The 20,154-nt window shown below is 36.8% G+C and overlaps 1 long non-coding RNA gene across 1 annotated transcript; it reads right to left on the reverse strand.

Annotated features, from left to right (window-relative positions):
- Positions 1–9,831: 9,831 nt before the first annotated feature.
- On the reverse strand, positions 9,832–18,213 carry LOC309866526. The gene is made up of 3 exons (XR_014312733.1): positions 18,138–18,213; positions 12,028–12,159; positions 9,832–9,983 (listed from the first exon to the last, which is right to left on the reverse strand). It is a non-coding gene; the product is annotated as an uncharacterized lncRNA (long non-coding RNA).
- Positions 18,214–20,154: the final 1,941 nt, after the last annotated feature.

Here is a 20,154-nt window from a genome sequence, read left to right on the forward strand (position 1 = left end):
AGAGAGCCCGATGCAGGACTCGATCCCAGGACCCTGAGATCATGACCTGAGCCGAAGGCAGCAGCTTAACCCACTGAGCCACCCAGGCGCCCCCCTATCGCCTTTTCGATAGGCATGTTATTCCCTTCTCCTTCAACACTATCAGTTCAGTTAAAACTGTTTTAGTCCATGCTTTGGATCACCATAAGTTAAAATTCCCATTCCAGTCTGTAATTCCAAGGAGGAGTTTTCTTTTTTCACTAACCTTCTAGATTTATATTCCTGCTTTATCCTGAGACATCAGTTTACCTGAGCCGTTCTATTATATATGTAAAGTTCATGTCTAATAACTTGGAGAAATCACATCTGTGTTTGTGACTATATTAATGATCAAGGTGGAACTTTTAAATTATGCAGTAGCATCTGTGAAAGATAGTGAACATGAAAAACAATCGTCATGAAGAGAATTAATTTCAAGTTGAACTAAAAGACGGAGCAAAAAAAGATCTTCAAGAGGAGGCAGGAGGAAACCCTTAAAGCCAACGAAGACCTCTAGATAACACTGGATTTCAGATTAGCTGAATGTTTCCAGTTCTGCATGACAGCAAAGAGTGGCGTGATTATGGGTACTGTGCTTGGGGCACACTGTATTGCCGTGGTGCTGCGTCGGGAAGGATAAAATCTCTCTATAAAAGCCAAGTGAAACTGCATAAGAAATGTATCTGGGGCAACCCATTAAAGAAAAAATCTAAGTCATCTAAGGAGATGAGGCAAGAAGGACCGAGGTATGCAGAAATGACTTCCAAGAAGAAATGATTTAATAGATCGTGGGCTTTGACTTCTGGGAATTTCTTTTCATAAATCTATAGTCGAGACATGAATAACTATAAGTATCGGTAGTTGTTAAAATGTTATATAGAAAATATGTAAGGTGAAAGGAATGACTTAGAGTTCCTCCAGAAAAATTAATGAATATCACTAAGTAACAATTGTGCTGGAATCCTCTACAGATCATATTGATGTCCTTAGGCCCAGTGCATCTGGAAACAAAGAAAAAGATACTCTGAAGGACTTGAGAGGCTTTCTTAAATGGATTGCCTCAGGTCAGAGGCTAAAAAATAAGAACCAGCAGATAATACAGTTGTTATAAAGGAGCTCTCCTCTTGAGATAGGGAAGGAAGAAAAAAAGGAACTAGGTAAAATACATGAAAATTAGTATCTGAATTTTCATCAGGGCTAAAGTGAGTTGAACAGCTGTTGTACAAAACTACTTCATTTATCCTAAATTCATAGAGGAAAAGTATCTGTATACATGAAGTATTCAGACTACTTATGTTATTTCAGTTTTTTGAATTAAAAAAATGGTAAAATATATTTCACTTCTACCTGCATGTTAAAAAAAAAAAAAACTGAAGAAGAATTTTATTTGTTCTTAAAGATTTGTTCTTGAAAGGTCATATTACGAACATTATTTTACTCTAAAGTAGTTATTCTCCCAAAGGCTACTGAGGTTAATAGGACGGTTAGAGTGTTTGGAATTGTTTTACGTAGTCCTTGTGTCTCCTCCCTGGCTACCAGTTGACCAGCTGTCATTTCTTGGTATCATCCATGAGCCTGAGTCTCATGACCCCTTCTCTGACACTTTCCAATTTGTTGTATCTGACTTATTGTAGGCAGAAAAAACAGACAAGAAGCTTGGTATAACCAGAACTAAAGTCAAGTAACTTTTTAGGATATATATGAGAAACTGCACTGAGACTGTATGAGCTTAAGCTTGTGGCTCTTTCAGGATTGAGATTGGCTGCTCAGTGGCTTAATTCGGCAGAAGAAGGTGGGAAGGAGCTTGCTTCAAGGCTCTTGACTGTATTCTGGATAGTAAACATCATGACATTACTTATTTCTGTGTATCAGTCAACCCATTTGAAATATCATTATCTATTTTATATTACTTTTGAATAAATACTGTCATTAATTACAGGAATGGATCTTTTCTTTCTATGATAAGTTACGTGTCAAAGACAGCTTCTCCTTCTGGGAAGTAGTGTATAACACACACAGCCATAGTTATCTCTGTAGCAAAAATCTCTGCTTTGAATAAGTAACAGGTAGCCAATAGCTCTCTTCTTTCTGTTGCCCCATGAGATATTGACTGAAGTGGGACAAAAAGCGTTGGTTTAAGCCTGCCCCTACAAAGATGTGATGGAAATTAGAATACAGAATTTACGAGGAGACAGGAAGGGAGAGATGATCATATAGGACAAATCTTAAGGAAAAGAGTATGAAGGGAGTATGAGGGATAGTAAATATATAAGGGAAGGAGAAAGGATTTGGAAGCTAAAGAAAATGTCGGTGTATATATCACTAATTAGTGAAAACAAAGGAGTCTTTATGAAACCATGTAAAAGATAAATGTATTGGCTAAAAGAAAAAGAAGAAATAAAGAAAAGAGTGTGTATTTTTCAATTAAAGGGACACCTGGGTGGCTCAGTGGGTTAAGCTTCACCTTTGGCTCAGGTTGTGATCGCAGGGTCCTGGGGTTGAGTCCTGCATTGCGCTCTCAGCTTAGCGGCCAGTCTGCTTCTCCCTCTCCCACTGTGATCTCTCCTTTTCACTCTCTCTCAAATAAATAAATAAAAAATTTTTGAAAAATCAAAGAAAATTGAGTTCCTAACCTGATAAAGGCTTATTGCCACATTGACATATATCTAAGCTTCCCGAGACAGGTTGGGGTAGAAAAAAGAACATTAATCTCTGAGCCTACCACTGTTCTAAAGAGCCTTCTAGCCTTTAGCAGACCCTTAATCCAGACTTGAGCTTTTGCACTCAAAATTATGAAATGAAAAGTTTATGTAATGAAAAATTGTGGATTACATAATTATATATTTCATCATATATTAATATGAAAATTATTAAATGAAAATTTTAGGCCAGACAATTTCTAATATCCTTTCCAACTCTAAAATTATGTGATTTTTCTGAGGAGCAGATTTTAGAATATTGGTTTAGATTTTGTACAATCAACTAGTATCACAATCAAAACATCTCTTCTCATGTCTTACACTGGTCTTGACTATCCCTGGAGGCTGCCAGGTCCATTGTTCCCTTGTAAGAGAAACTGTCCTGACAATCTCCTATATAGACGAAAGCAGTTCCAGGCTTCTCATTGTACAGGGCATAACCCCACCACTCCCACCACCAGTGGCTTTTTGTCCAGAAAAGACTTTTTGTCCAAGAAAGGACTAAGCCTTCCATCAGTCATGTAATGGCCTTTTCAAACAGCTTGACACAAACTAAAAAGCAAAAAGAATAACATCCTACCCCAAAAGATACGGGTTGGGCTATTATCATGCTGCTAAGGTAAAAACAATCCATAGAAAGATGTCATACAATAAGAGCAACCATGATGTTCCATAGGAGAGCTAACATTGTACCCACAAGAAACCAGAACCTAACAACCCTAACAAGTAGGACGCTATATGGAGTTGTAGACTAGGTAGCCATTTTGGAGATCCCTTCATTGCTTTCCTTTATGATCTAAGGCTAACACTGAAATTGTTTAGGAGTGCCACAAGTCAATCAACAGATGTGTTGTAATTATAAAACAAGTGAGAGAACACTAACACAGGAAAAAACTGACCCCTAGAAGATCACAATAATTTCATTCGAACATTAGAATGGAGATTCCTGAGCAACTGCTACTCTGGTTGTTAAGAACCACCCTCCATCCACAAGACTTTAGTTCCAGCACTCACGGGGACTTTTTTTGAGGTTTTATTTCCTATCGTGTCCCTTAGATTCCTACATAAATCCCCACTTCTTAAACCTCAGTTGCATGTAACCCAAAGGAGACTACTTAAAGAAACTGTTATACTTTGCAAATCACTTTCACATCTACAAAGTCTCAGAACAACTTTTTGAAGTAGGTCAGATCTCATTTCATGCTTATAGAAACTCGAAGAAAATGTAAAGGACTGTAGGTTAGACCCATAGGTAAAAAACTGTCTAATCTGGTGTATCTCTGATGAGATGCTGTACGCTGTCTGAGAAAAATCCAGCCCTATGACTTTTCCCAAAGACGTTACATATTCTTAAGAAAAAGTTCACATAAATATGAAAAATTAATACCTTTGGCTATTTACAAAGCATCTCCTGTTTCTCTTCCTTTCCTCATTTGCCATACTGATATCATCTTTAAGGGTGATACCTGCCCATGTCATTTCTGACACTAAATAATGGCACTAAAGTTTATTCTTTTCCCAAGTCACTAACACTCCTCCGTATCACTACCAAACCACTGACCTTCTATCAGTGCTGAGGTAGCTGGCACCACTGCCTCTAATGTCTGTTAACCAACTCTTTTTAATATTTCTTCATTCTCTTGATATATATTTCTTCCCTTCTAATTTGAAAATGATGTGGTCAAGATCACCACTATTCCTGTTCCCCCCTGCCCTACACACAGATAAGCTTGTCCAATGACCCTGAGCCAGACTCCAAAAGTTTTCTCTTTTCTCCTTGATCAGGATGTTGTCTTCTTCCACTCCTGTGTCTACCCTCCTGACTCCCTCTCTTGTGAATGCAACCCCGATGGACCCAAACTACCAGTACTGCAGACATGTCCAGACATGGCCAAAACCTACAGAGAACCCATAGCTTGACATCTGCTATGCTATTAATTAGTAAAGGAACACCTTCCTGTTATAACCACACAACCTCCTTTGTAGATTATTACTGATGATTCAATAATTTGCCTTTTATTTCTAAATAAACAAAATATTATATTTTAAGTATAGTTAATATCCTGAGAACATTCAAAGAGAAAAATATATCATGTTTTGAGAATGATACTTTACTTCTGTGGTTTTCCTCCCCAAAACCCATAACCCCAGTATAACTATGAGAAAAACATCAGACCAACTTAAATCAAAGAATAATTTATAAAATACCTGAAGAGAACTACCTGAAACTGTCAAGTTCATCAAAAACAAGGAAAGTTTGAGAAACTGTCACCAGTCAAAGTAGGTAAAGGAGACCGATTGACTATATGCAGTTTCCTGGATGAGATCCTGCAGCAGAAAAAGAACATTAGCTAAAAACTAAGGAAATCCAAATAAAATATGGAGTTTACTTAATAATAATGTTATCAGTATCAGTACACTAGTTGTGACAAATGTACCATGATAATGTACGATGTTAAAAATAAGGGAAACAGGATGCAGGTTATATACACTATACCATCTTGTGCATCTTTTCTGTAAATCTAAAACTACTATAAAATAAAAAGTTTATTAAATATATATAGTGTGTACATATTACAATAAATATATGTATTTGCATTATATACATTTATAGGTATAAATGTAAGTCAGCATATACATTGTATATTATAGATAATATATAAACATTTATATAAATTTATATGCTTTATACACACACATATTTATTGTGTGCATATGTCATTTACTTTTATGTAGTATTTATTATCGCTTACTTGCAAAAAGATTTTTAAAATCTTAACTGATAAGATGAGTAATCCTCTAAGGATAACATTCACATGATTTAGAAGTATGTCCATTCAACCAATAAACTCATTTGGTTAATTATTTAGCAATAGGCAATGATTGGGAAAGTCAACAAAAAAATCTTAATAACTTTTTACTGAAGCTAATGAGAGTAAATGTGAGGACACATTCAGATTCTCCAGGACTGCTCTACAAACTTTGAGCAACCTCCAGTGGCTGGAGAAGTCATGCATAGATAACCATCAAAAATATTAGAGACAAAAGTAGTATTTACTCTGGGGGAAACAGCTTTTCAAAGAAATCAGTGTTAATTCTTCAAGAGATCATAGAAGCATTTGAAAGGAATATTTCCATGTGATAACTATTGAATTTCAGATCATTTCTCATGAAGCCTCTGTTAGCCATAATCTTTAGCACTCATTCATCCTCACTGTTACTCTATTGATTCCCAAACTGATGGATGATTGAAGATTTTGAAGTATGTATGGTTCAGAACAGCAGGTCTCATTTAAGTAGAATTGAGGAAGCCCCAGTGCAGGACTGATACATAACCTTCTTTACATTATGCTCATGTTTCTTTGCTAAACATCTTGTCATAATGGGTCATTTGGTTGTCACCAAAGGAACTGATACCATCTTGTCTCAGATTTCTGTATTCAAAGCCCCCCAGTAAGGCAAGAACACTCGCGCATCACCTTTTACACCTGGTATTTTCTAGACTGCTGATGCTTCTGGAGTGCAACTGTAAACCACAGCTGCAAATTGGGTTGCAAACAAATGTTGCCCAAGGCGCAAACCATAAAATAAAGTAATGATCACTTCAAGATGAAACTTTTTTTTCTGTCTTTTAAAGTCAGAATGAAAGTAGGTCAATGAAATTTAGGATATTTTAGAGTATGTACAGTATTGTATTGTTTGCCAGTACCTAATTTACAATTACAGAGCTCCATGAATATTGAAATGATTCAGCTTCCCATTATAAATGTATGTGGCAGTTTGGTTGTTGATCAGTTTATGAAGTTAATGCAAATGGAACTGTCTTCCTGTCAGCATTTGAAATCTATAATGCAGTCATGTTGTATATTCAGGGACAGGCCATTGACAGTCAATTAACAAGTTTGATTGGTATGTCAACTCATTCTTTTGAATTGTTAATAGTATGTTAATAGCATTCATTTCTTTGTGCAGTCCCATTTGCAGCTTCACAGTTACAGCTATTTTTTATAATTCTGAGTAACCTAAAATAGTGCCTTAATAATAGATTATTAAACACCTGTCTAGTGTAGCTTAGGGAGGTTTTTCTAGACTGGGAGTTTGCAGTGGATCCCTTTGATATTCAAATCAACAAATGATAGCCTTTTTATTCGAAACGTAAATTCTTTTGATGGTTAGCTTGTTAAGAAATATTCAGCTCTAGTCTGACCTGATCTGGTTTCCCATGGAAAAGATCTGATGCCGTTTGAAGGTTCATAAATGGAATGCCAATGACAATTTGTTGTTGACGTTCTGCCGCCTCAGCCCTCAGATGCTGCTGGTTGATGTGCTGCTTTAGCTTCGCCCAATAATCCTTGCAGGTAAATGATCTATGGATTGATCAGCTCGTTTCAAAGCAAAGAGGGCTCTGCTGTGGTCTGGATTTTTAGGCTTGGAGGGGTACTTAAAAAGATGCATCAAAGTTGACAGATGAATCTTAAGGCATAGAATGATGGGAGAAAGCAGAAATGTGGGAATTTTTTTAAGTGAGTAGCATATTACTTGGAGTTTTGAAAACCTTCAAATGTCGATCAAATCTGTTCCCCATAGCAGATTTATTTCTACCTTGGTTTTTGTTATGGTTGTTTTGTCTGTGTGCACAGGTTTACTCTCACTTTTCTGGGGAAGTTGATGAGACATTAAACGTATTATTCCCGAATGGCGCTTTGGAATAAGGTTGCGAGTTCATTTGCACAGCCATGTTTTATTCATATGGTTCCTGTACACCAGAATATAAGAATCTGCCATTTCTCTAGCCTAAAAAACTATCTCTACCAAGGAAGCAGTAAAAATTTTATTCCTTTTACCTCCTGTTCGTCACTTCTCCTGATGATGCTTTCCACGACCTACTATTTATATTTAATTTCATCGACAGAAGTTTCTTTATAATATGGGGGGGGGAACTCCCACTGATGTAGCTTAGATATTTAGTTAATATTTTTCTGTTCTCTGCTTCAGTGAATTTGGAGGAGCAATATGCTTGTGTTTGACTTTTAGAATTAAGTGATTCTTGAGAGATTGCTACTCAAATATCCTTCATATACAGATAAAGAAACTGAGGCACGGAGTAAGACCTCACAGCTAGTTGAAGCAGAGCCTGGCCTCTTTATTTCTACCTTGTACACATTCTGCTTGCTGCCTTTAGAAACACATAGAAGCTCAATGGAAGGTTGATACAATTGTAATGTACAGTCCTCAACTAGACACAGAAAGTCACTGAAGTTTTCTAGCCATTGTATAAAAAGCTATGTACTATAGTTTAAGAACTATACTTGACACCAGTAAAGGAAATTAACTACTGTCTTTGACAGTTTATTTGTTCACCTCTAACCTTGGGCAGGACCATAGAACTTAAGATCTATCTTGGGATCAGGGAAGGAGAGGAAGAGAAAGAGACATGCAAGTATTAATTAATAACAGATTTTATTGTGTCACCTTCTATAATCCTCCAACAGTGTTTTTCAAAGTGTATTTCTTAGATCACTAGTTCCACGAGATGCTTGGCCAACAAAAGGCTGTGTCTAGAGAATCAAGTCATATATGCCCTTAATCCACTTACAGTGTCACAGTGCTTGTTGGCAGAGTAAAGACTCCTCAGAGTCCTGTCCTAAAGAAACTTGTTTATCTCTACTTAACCCAGGATTTCCAAAACATACTTTGAACACAAAGCCTTTTTTTTAAAAAATATGTTTATATGTTTGTTTCTTTTAAAGCCAGTGAATATCTTTCATGGAAATTGGGGGATACTTAAACACCTTTGGGCAAACTGTTTAATTTCTCTGTGGTTCAATTTCCTCTTCTATAAATGGAGATCATACTAGTACCATTGGCATGAGGATTAAATGAACTAATATATGCAAAACATTTAGAGTCGTGCCTGTCACATTGTGTTGTGTAACTATTTGCCATCAACATTATTTACTGATTGTAATATTGTTAGCTTTATTATTGAGACCAGTACCATAGTTTTATTGGCTTTGATTTTCTGGACGTATTCATCTAGTAAACGTTATATAAGGTGTGGGGTTGGAACTAGAGATGTTATAAGTCAATAGGTTAAGGTAGAAATAGGGAGAAGGAGACATGTAAGCTAGTAAATTATGGAACAAAATGGGAAGGGCAGTTTCAAAGTTAATAACTGGAGCTCTATGGAGTGCTGATGACAGAGAGTCTCTTGCCAGCTCTAGGAAACCCCAAAGCTTTTAGTTGGTAGCTGACAAGCTACCAGATGTCTCAGAAACTGCCAGAGAAGAAGGGATATTCCAGAGAGAGAAAGAGAGACCAGTTTTACCTTCTGTGAAGGAGACTAAAGAATCTGGGGAATGAGGATAAGTATAAGATCTTGGTTGTACCAAGCTGACAGGGTAGATTGGAGCCCAAGTATGAAGGATTTTGTATCCACACTCAGAAGTCTGAGTTGTATCCTGCAGACAACAAAGCGAATAGAGAATTTTTATGTATGAGAATGACATGATCAGCCTTGCTTTTTAGAAATGAAACTTGACAAAGAGGAGGGAGGCAGGAAAACATTGTTTGAGTCTGGACTGAGGCAGTGGCTGTGGGGAGGGAGAGGACATACGGAGATGAAAGAGGCATTTCTGAGGCAGAACTGGTGAAAGTCCACAACTGATTCATTGGGAGAGAGGAACAGAAAAATAGAGGAACAAAGGAGAAGACTGGTACATCTGGTTTGGGAGGTGTGAAAATCATGACTTAATTTAATTGCATAAATAGAGACTGTGTTTTTCAAAAAGAAACTTCCATTTGCCCCAGCCTGCCTTCCGTTTTAGAGCTCTAATCTTCTTCTCAAGGAAGACTAATTGAATACCTATGTAGATTACTTGATACAACTCGTGAAAACTACTGGTAGTACAAATCAAAAGTGACTAACTCACTAACTTACTGGAGGTATATGGGAATATACACCTAAAAATTCAATGTAAAATGCCATATACAAAGTTAAAAACTGTAGTGAAAAATTGCCTCCTTATCTGCATGCTCACACGGTTTTACATGTGGCTCTGCTAAAACACTTCTAATATTTTATTGTGTTTGTTATGGCAATGCTTTCCTCCTCTTTCCTCTTCTCCTTTCTCATTCTGAGTTTCTTGGATCCTGGAGCTTGTCTGTCTTTGTATTTCCAGGCCCTCCCGACTTCTGATGCATAGTAAGTGCCTAGTGAATGGTGAAGATATATAATACATGAGACACCGTTCCTCTAACTTCATTCTGAAAATAGAAATTCAAACAATATTCATCATTGTTAGTTATAAAACGCCACATAAGAACTTTTGCATAATGTGTTACTTGTACCTTTAAAACATTGAGATTGTATTGGCCTCCCACATAGATTTGAACTGCCATGTTACAAACTTGGTGGAAGAATAAACCCAGACTTTTAGTTTGATGATTATCAAATGTCACTTTCTCTGATATTCACAACACCTCACACTGTGGTGAGGATATTTGACGCCTTGTGTTTTAACCATAAGCCTCTTTTCCCTTTTATGGAACTGCTTTTTGGCCTGGCCTTCTGTTTTAAGACCCAGGAGTCCTGTTCTAGCCTTGTGGCGATGTTAAGCCAGTAGATTATATCTTACACAATTTTATCAGACATTGGTTGACTGTTCTTCCTATTACCTCATGTTCTGCTTATACGTATTCTAATCTAGTTTTATGTTGTGCCAGTTTTCCCCATTCCCTAGCCTATCACACAAACGTAAGTGATAGCAGAAAGAACATTATCAGCTCCAAATTCAGAGCTAATATGCTATTTTTTAAAGTTGTTCTTAACTCCCAAATTGGAGCAGCATATTACTTTCTCCTCTCTACCCTATTTAAGCAATACCAAGATTATAAATCTGTCCTGCAAAGAGACAAGAAGTAAAAAATAACCAATATAAAGACTGTGGAAGGTCTTAAAAGTTTTAATAATTATTCATTCCCCCATAAAGAATTTTTACATAAAATAATTTATCCATGCCTTTGTTACCCCCAGGAATGAAGATTTATACCATGCATTTTTTTCAAGTATTTCTAAGATTTCTTTTTTTTTTTCTTTTTTTTTTTTTTTTAGGAAAGGAATTTATGCTTTCAAAAGGGAAGGTGACCATGAAAACTCTCTCATTCCTAAACCTGTTCTAACCTAAATATCTAACTTTTTCAATCTAGATATTTTTCTTCTATTCAAATTTTTTTCTTTCATCACCAGTTTTTTTTTTTTATCTAATTCCCTGTAATATGCCAAGTATTCTCCAAATTGCAGATTAATTTTATCCACAGGAATGAATATAGTTCATAAAAGGCTGCTTTCTCAAGGAACAAGTTGAGGGATTATAGTCCCTGAAAATACATAGGCCATCTCATTTTTCAATAAAATCCTAATTTGTTCAGCCTTATATTAGACTTTTCTTAATATGGACCACTTTTTCTCCAAGTAATTACAAAATATCCCAAAGGTCTGGAATTTTGTAATATAATTCTGCAGTTTCCTCTAGTTCTGTAAGCTTGCCATCTTTATTCATTGTTAACTCTGATACTTGAGACATATTTTCATTTGATATTATTAGAGTACAGAAGGAAAACTATAATGCATAAAGCTTTAAGTACTACTTGTCCTTTAATTATATAACTATTATTGGGAATTAGATCCATAGCTCCTCCCGACTGGGTGAAATTCTAATTTCATTGGTGTATATTGTCTGTGTTACAAAATTCTTGCCATTTAAATAAATCAGAAATAGTTTGTCACTTGCATGGTATATGCCTTTAGTTACACATGGATTTCTAATTTTTTTTGTACATAAGGATTGCATCATGGACAAACTGACATGTTAGAAGGCCCTATGCACCATTTACCATTGATTTTATACTGTCGTCCACACCTTTCCTCTTAAAAATCAGTACAATTTAACTCTCAGATAGGTTTGGCTCTATGAATGTATGGCAGCTAAAGCCAAATGGTGCATACAATGATCAAATCTGGCCACTTTGACATCTACCTGGTTTTATTTCAGTTTTTTGATGCACAGTTTTTTGCTTTTACCATTACTATTTTTTAAACTCGCACAGTGAAACCAGCAGAAAGCACCAACAACAACATGTCAAGGAGGCAAAGAGATACAGTCAGGACTTGGAAATTGTACGCATGTTACTGTATCTTTGGCATGGGGATAATTGCAAGCTAGAGAAATAGTTACAGACCCCCATTCAAGTATTTCCCCTCCTCTCCTAAATGAAGCAGATCTATAGTCCTCAAATTCCTATTAATTACCTGGGGCTAAAGAGATTCATTTTCAGTAAGTTGAGAAATCCAGATTTATTTTGTGACTCGGTAGAAGTTACTTGGTGGTGAGAAAGTGAATTCCAGTAATGCAAGCTGGCAGGCCAGGCTTTGTGCTCCACTCTGTTGGCGTATGAAATTACAGCACATCATTCAAACAAAATCAATAATCCAACTTTTATGTCCTTTGCTAGGTACAGTGAAAATTTTATTATTCTGCGATTATTTTATTCTTCCTGGGTTAGGTCATGTGCTGTAGCAGTAAGAAACAGCTCAAGTGGGTAGAATTTGCAAGATCAAAACTTGTGTTTTTACCCACATACCGTAATGATCAGATAATATTCGAGGTACAATGCTATAAATGTCAGATTCTTATTTCCTTAAATCATCCCTGTAATATCCTGAATGATATGTGGCGTTTCAGTTTACCTAAAGAAGAGAATTTTCCCCCTCAGTGTGGAAAGAGTTTTATAAGCAGTGGTATTCCTTAATCAAGGCAAACAAAACAGCAAGAGACAGTTTGTTTCAACATCAAATTTTCTCTACATGAATGAGGAGGGGAAATCTGATCCTATTCTTTCATCCTTTGATTTAGCTTCTTCTGTGTCACTCTTTTTCTATGGAACAAGAGTATTTTTATAGAAAAGACAGATTGTTCTTAGGGAAGGTCTACACAGCCATAAAAGCCAGGTAATAAATTTACTTTAAAGCATCAGCTCCTAAAGTATGTTTGCATAGTGAAGTATGGACCAGGCCAAAATCCAGGCTTAAACATTTTCTCCTTGTTATCACCTCGTTAAGCTCCCCAAGTCTAAGCCATGCCTCCTACAGTCACAGGTATGGTGCCACTAATTAAGAAGAAGGGGCTCATTACAAATTCTCATTAACATCAATTGGAGTTTTAAAGCCAAATCCCTGGACTGAAAATTTACCCCCTTAATGTTCAACACAGGTGAACGAATAAAATCGTTTAAATGCCTGTATCATGGGGTAGTGCAAATGTGCTCTCCAAGGATGAACAAATTGCTTACTGCGGTCTGGCAGTAATCCCATTGCTCAGTAAAAGGCAGGCAGAGCTTTGAAGAAAAATACTATTCAAAAGGGAGACACTGACAGAGAAACGGGTTGGGTAGTGGTAGCTGGTATCACAAAGTACAAATTACCATCTACGTGTCATCTTTGGAAAGGATATATAGATAAACAAAATAAACAAAAGATTGCACCTGACAATTAACTGCTCAACCAGTATCATCTGAATTAATGAATGAATAAAAGTTCACCACTGTGGTTTGACCTGCTAATGAAACTTCTCTCTCAGATGCTTTCAGTATTTGCTTCAGAATGTCCTGCATTATATTCCTTAAATCTTCTGTGATTATAATTTCTTAGAGATAACACTGTAAATTAAGTTGTTGTGGGAGACTCTTGGGTTAAGACATTTCAAAATGCTTAATTTCATGAAAGTTAAAACATATTGATTTGGTTGATTTGAAAGGACTGTTTTGCAGTTCACTGAAGTGATAAGCCATATGGAAATAAGTCTTCTTGGAAAATAAAAGCAACCTTATCTTGCACAGATAAGGCTTTCTCTCTTTTGTAAATCCAAAGGCTAACCAATTTTTAAACTAAATTTCTGCTTTCCCTCATAATCCCTCTTCTTTACCCCAGGATAAAAACAGTTACCCAGAAATGTTTACAAGATTACTGTGTGCTCCTAAACTATGTGTGGATTGGGGAATTTTTTCTGGTTTTATACAATCTTGAGTTGTATGATGGATTCTTTTATAAATTGTTCATATTTCTCCAGAGCGGGCATGTTGTTCATATATAAATCACATTAACAGTATGTACCATGATTAGCCTCACCCAGAAAGTGTAATGACTATGGTTTAAATTTCTCCTGAGTGTTAGATTTCTTCATGATGTCACTACCTGTCAGTGGCGGTTACAGAATCATTGCACACTGTAACTAGAAGAAGCCTTCAAAGCTCCAAGCTCTAGTTCATTCTTCACATTGTATAGATAAGGAAGCTCAACTCCAAGAAGTATAATTGACGTTCCCAAACTCACGAGCAATGATAGGCCCCCAATTGGAATTTTGATCTTCTGATCCCTCTTTTATCCCTGGTGTTAATAGCCAACTCAACCCAAGTATGTAGCAGACGCTGAGAACTTCACCCCTCCTTCCCAAAGTTGTTCTAAATTTGTAGCTGATCAGACTGAAAGAAACCCTTCAGAAAATATTCTTCTAGATATATGGGAAGATAGATATTTTACTTAAGACAAGCCTGCTTTATAAGCCTTATAACCTTATAAGTGTTAACTTTTCATCTCTTCACCTGCTTAAAAATTGAAAGACAGTGATAATGGATGCATAAATGCATCATGGGATGAATAAATTGTGTGAGTTAGAGAAGAGAAAATGAATGTGTTCGTGAAAGAGCGAGCACATCAATCAGTGGTTGCATGGTGTTTGCACCAGTGTGTCCAGGGGACACCTCACCAATCAATCATCCAAGAAGCTCCCTCCAGCTTTCAGAAGGAGAAAAAGATTTCACACTGAAGTGCAATAGAGAAAGCTTAGCATTTAAAGAGGTCATTCCAGGGGTTCTTCTAGTTCCCAGAGGGGAGGGAAAAATGGAAAGGGGGCAAAATGCCATAGAAAGCAGATAGTTTGGAATTTTTAAAAAAATGTTGATTGCACTGTGCATCATTCTCATTTTATATTGATTCAAAAATCATTAATTAAGCATCATTTGTTATATCCCACTCTTATCTGAACATAAAAATATTTGACACTTGTTTATAGCTTCTGCCTTCAAGGAGCTTAAAGCTAAAAAGTGTTTACTCTTTAAAGCTTCCATCACTGTGCTGAATTATAATCCAGTACTGCTTAGAGTTCTGTTTTGTTTTTGAGCATCAGACATTCATTGGAAATGTTTCGGTTTTATGAATCATTCATCCAATAATTATTGGTCATGTGCAAGATACTACTCTAACTGCTGTATTGAAGTAGCTTATACACTGGTAAGTCAAATAAAATTATTATGTAACTAATGATGCAAGATGGAAAGGAATTAAATGACAGAACTGGATAGGCAACATTATCTGTTCCCAAATACCCAAGGAGATAAAGTGAGCCACAGAAATATGAGTAAGTTTGTCCAAACTTACTGCAACTCATTACTGAGTTGCAGATCTGGGAATATGTTCCCCAAATGGTTCAGTTTTCAATAATATCTGCTGCTAAAGGTGGTGTCTCATTTGCATAGCTAATTATTGAAATGTCTTAATAAAGTGTTGTCCAGTAGTGAGGAGAGGCAGCTACTGACAATGAAATGATTTTTTTTTAAAAGATTTTATTTATTTGTCAGAGAGAGAGAGAGGGAGAGCGAGCGAGCACAGGCAGACAGAATGGCAGGCAGAGGCAGAGGGAGAAGCAGGCTCCCTGCCGAGCAAGGAGCCCGATGTGGGACTCTATCCCAGGAGGCTGGGATCATGACCTGAGCCGAAGGCAGCCTCTTAACCAACTGAGCCACCCAGGCGTCCCAATGAAATGATTTTTTAAGCGGGAAGTCAGTCTTGCCACACACTTCTGACAGCAGGATTTCATTTACTGCTTATGGTCACTCTTTCTTTGCTGCCTTTTCCAGTCAAGAAATGGAGAAAATCTCAGTTAGGATTATCATCAAAGTGGGATTGTATAGAAAAACCCCAGCATCCAAACGACAACTGAGTGTATCCATTCCACCCCAAGAAAACCGGTATCGGTCGTGGTGTACAATAGGAAAACTGCAGCGTCTAAGACAGTACATGGTGGTTAGCATAGAATTTGAAAGCATCAGTGTGGGGATTGGGTGGATAGGGTTTGAGTGCTGCCTTTGCCATTTGTTAGCTACACGACCAAAGATTTCCCTTTCTCATATGTATTAATGTTATAATAAAAGATGGTAGTGGTTGCAATTTTCCTCCATTTTCCTCCTCTGTCACTCTTAAAACAGGTATCAGCCCTTTCTTTAAAATCCTGAAACTCTTATCACATTTTGTCTTACATGGTGCCATAGGCTCATCTGTTGCCCCACTTGGTTATAAACTATTTGGAGACAATAATCTCTTGAATTCTCTTAGTGCCTAAACAATACCATATACATAACAGGCACTGAAAATTACTATTGATTTGAATGTTATGGATGATGACAAAGAAGCCAGCTGTGTTGAAGGCCATGTGAACAATTCATAAATCCTTACCAACCATCCCAGTTTGATTAGTATCACTATGGATTGAAAGTAGCCTTCAACCCATAAGTAATTTTCTGATCTCAGGAGTTTTCTGCTACTAACAACAATGATAGCTATCATTTATTGAGGGCCAATTATAAATCTGGTATTTTCCATGCATTAACTCACATAGGCCTCACAATTAGCCTCCACAAGAGATATTTTAATTCCCATTTTAAAAATAACACCAAAAAGGGATAACTGGTGGGTTCAGTCTTTTAAGCATCCAAATCTTGATTTCAGCTCAGCTCATGATCTTGGGGTCCTGGCACTGAGCCCCGCATTGGGCTCTGGGCTCAGTGGCAAGTCTGCTTGAGCATTCTCTCTCCCTCAACCTCTGCTCCTCATCATGATTCAGTTTGCTCTCTCTTTCTCCCAATAAATAAATAAATAAATCTTAAAAAAAAATAAATAAAACAACATCAAAATAAGACTTAGGAGGCTGTTATGTAGGTAGTCCCAGCGCACACAGCTTAAAAGTAGGAAAAAAAACCTAGATTTTAATTCAGGACTAACCCCAAAGGCCCATGTCATAGTTGTGCTTTCTCTTATTATTCATTATGAGCCCTAAATCCAAAATTTGCCTAATTCAATTTTTTTAATTGGAAGAATGATCTCTAGTAGTGAAATTCAGAGGTGAGTAAAACATACTTACACTTACTTATAAATAGAATTTCATTTAAATCTCCATAAGACTTTCTTAGCCCCTTAACCATTAATTTCAGAATTCTCAGGTCCAGTGTCCTCAACAACTCACCAGATGATACAATTTGTGTAAGCCACAAAGCTACCCATCAGTTTTGTCCACTATGAACTACAGATGGAGTTTATCAGAATACATGAACTGTGTCACAGAAAGCAGTACGTAAGAATCCGGGTCAGGAAGTTACTTAGTAACTAAATGACTTCCAGATTATATTTTTTAATTATATTTAAATTTATGTTTTTTAATTAAAGCAACAATTCTTAACTACTGGTTATTTATCTAAACTCATCAAAATATACCAGCTAATAAGTAGTGATGGTCTACAGAAAGGATATCAAAATCCAGGGACGATAACCCTTAGAATACATAAGAATCATAGATACCCGAATATCAACAAAACTCAAGGTTTCCTAACATATGATTATAATAAGGCAAATTCCTTTAAGAGATTACATGGCCTATAATTACTGGTTTTTAACTACCCCAAATTATCCCTGCTTGAAAAATGTCACCAAAATCCAGTGTGAAACCTCTGACTTCTTGTCCACTTATCTTGACCTATAAATCAACTTTATAAAATGAAATGATTATTGGGTGCCTGGGTGGCTCAGTGGGTTAAGCCGCTGCCTTCGGCTCAGGTCATGATCTCAGGGTCCTGGGATCGAGTCCCGCATTGGGCTCTCTGCTCGGCAGGGAGCCTGCTTCCTGCTCTCTCTCTCTGCCTGCCTCTCTGCCTACTTGTGATGTCTCTCTGTCAAATAAATTTAAAAAAAAAATCTTTTAAAAAAATGAAATGATTATTTCTCCATGAATACTAAAATGCTGACTTAATATCAGATAAGTGACATTTCATACACACATATATATGTATGTGTATATATACATATGCATATACACACACATACACACACACACACACATAATGAGACTAAGAACATAAAACTTAAAGCCAGAAATCTGTGTGGTTCTATATAAATAGTAGATTAGAAAGCACTTAGTTCTTTGAGGCCCTCTAATCACACATTAAAATAAGCATATGTAGTGGTGGTATTTCAGTATGCTATTAGTCACAGTGTTTTTTTGGTTGTTTCTTTTTTAACTAAGAAAGTATTCATACCACAAATTAGACTTTGAAGGAACCATCAGTAGTTTCTAAGCTGAGTATCCTGTGACAGCAGTATATTTTCCTACAGCCCGGACAGCAGATACAGCACACTGTAGGAAAGAATAATGTTGTAAGCAGATACCTCAGTATAAGGAATTCAAATATTTGAAAAATAATTCTCCATTCTAAAAGCTAAGAGCTGGAACTCTAGGTTTGTATGAATTTGAAGTTTTAAAACATTATGTATCCTGGTGAACATACACACTCAAAACTACATCTGTGATTGAAGTGTCTGTGAAATTGCCCTGCAGATGGCTCTCTCTGGAGCCAGTGCAAATTGGGCAAAAGAGAAACTTCTCATCTCCTAGTTCTCATATTTGGACCTCTTCTGCCAACAATTGACCCTTGCACACCCATTGAGAGGGCACTGTCTTAGAATCAGACCCTGAATGAAGATCTGCGTGCAAATGATTTGGGAGAACTGGGCAGGATAAGAAACAAAGGAAGCCTGACTTGGGGCAGACTCAGGCAGATATCCAGCATGCAGACACTGGAATACACATCATGCCATAGGGTTGTCCCAACCCAGGCAAGGGAACTGGACTTCCTGACCCCTGAACTAGAAAGTCAGTGGAAACTCCCAGGCTGTCTGTTACTTGTGGGCCAAATGATTACTGTGGCCCAGGAAGATGTGGCCGTCACACCAGAGGGACATGAGTGCATAGAAATAGAAAGTAAAAGGGCTTCTGGGCAGAGTACTGACATTGTTTGCAACAGGTTGTATCCCAGATACCAGAGATAGAAATAGAGCCCAACTTCAGATCTACATTTTCCTTGGTATCTGTTACGAATATTTTGATTTCAGGATACAGAAATTGAGTAGCTCTTACTTCAGATGTAGTCTGCTCTGGTATTCACACGATACCATCAGGTTCCATTTCTCAGCTCTACTTCCTATGGGTTTACTCCATTGTGATATGACCTCCTACCAGTTCTAGTTTCTCTCCTCATTCCTTTGCAGTTCAAGCTTTCTATTTCCACACACTGGGCACAAATAGATATGAGGGAATCCATATCTCAATTCTCACAGCAAAAATACTGGATTATTTGCATTGATCCAGTTTAGATCATATGCTTAATCCTACTTCAGTTGATAAGACCATAGAAATGCAAAGTGTTTATTGGCTTAAGCCTGTGTTGCATGCCCATTACTAAATTTGGCTTAAATCCATGAATGGAGTCAATATTATCCAAATGTCAGAGTTTGGACATTCAGAATAATATTAGGAAGGAAAAAAGGTGCATGTTAGGAAAGAAATTAATAGTTAACTACTAATCTCCTGTTCTTACTATAAATTTAGATTGGTTATGAGTCCTCTGTGCCTGTCTTTAAGGGCAGCTCGTGTTCAGCTGGAGGTGAACTTCGAATTGCTACTGTCTTAATTCTCCAACTCAAGTTCTTAAGTCTTTGGAGTATTCCATGGAACCCTGATGAAGTCTAATACTATTTCTTGATTTTGTATTATAATAACTCTACTTTTTATTTTAGAACCCGTACAAGTTTATTAAATCCAAAAAAATTTTAATTGCTTTCCACAACAAAAAGGACTTATTTTGTGCATACCATTTTATACCTTCCCCTGCACCTGCCACTTAATGAGGTACCATGGTCATGGTTTCATGTCTGTACATGTACCACCCTCTTCATTCTTTTTCATGGTTATTGTTCATTGGTGAGTTTATGATAATTTATTGTACCAATTATTTATGGACACTTAGGTTATTTACAAGTTATTTGCTATTGTAAAAATTTTTTCAGTTGAACATTCTTGTACAAAAGTCTTTGTATTCTTCTGCAAAGAATATTTCCTAGGAAAATATTGTGCCATGCTCTTCCACACTGGCTCAACACTGGACCTGTCAATATTTTTCATCTCTGCAAATCCACAGAGGAAAAATACCGTAGAAGTTCTTATTTCAGTCATCTACATATCCTCAGATTATTTCCCCTCATTTCTTATATGTATAT

The sequence above is a fragment of the Mustela nivalis genome, assembly GCF_964662115.1.
Source record: "Mustela nivalis genome assembly, chromosome: 6".
In the NCBI taxonomy this organism is placed as follows: Eukaryota; Metazoa; Chordata; class Mammalia; order Carnivora; family Mustelidae; genus Mustela; species Mustela nivalis.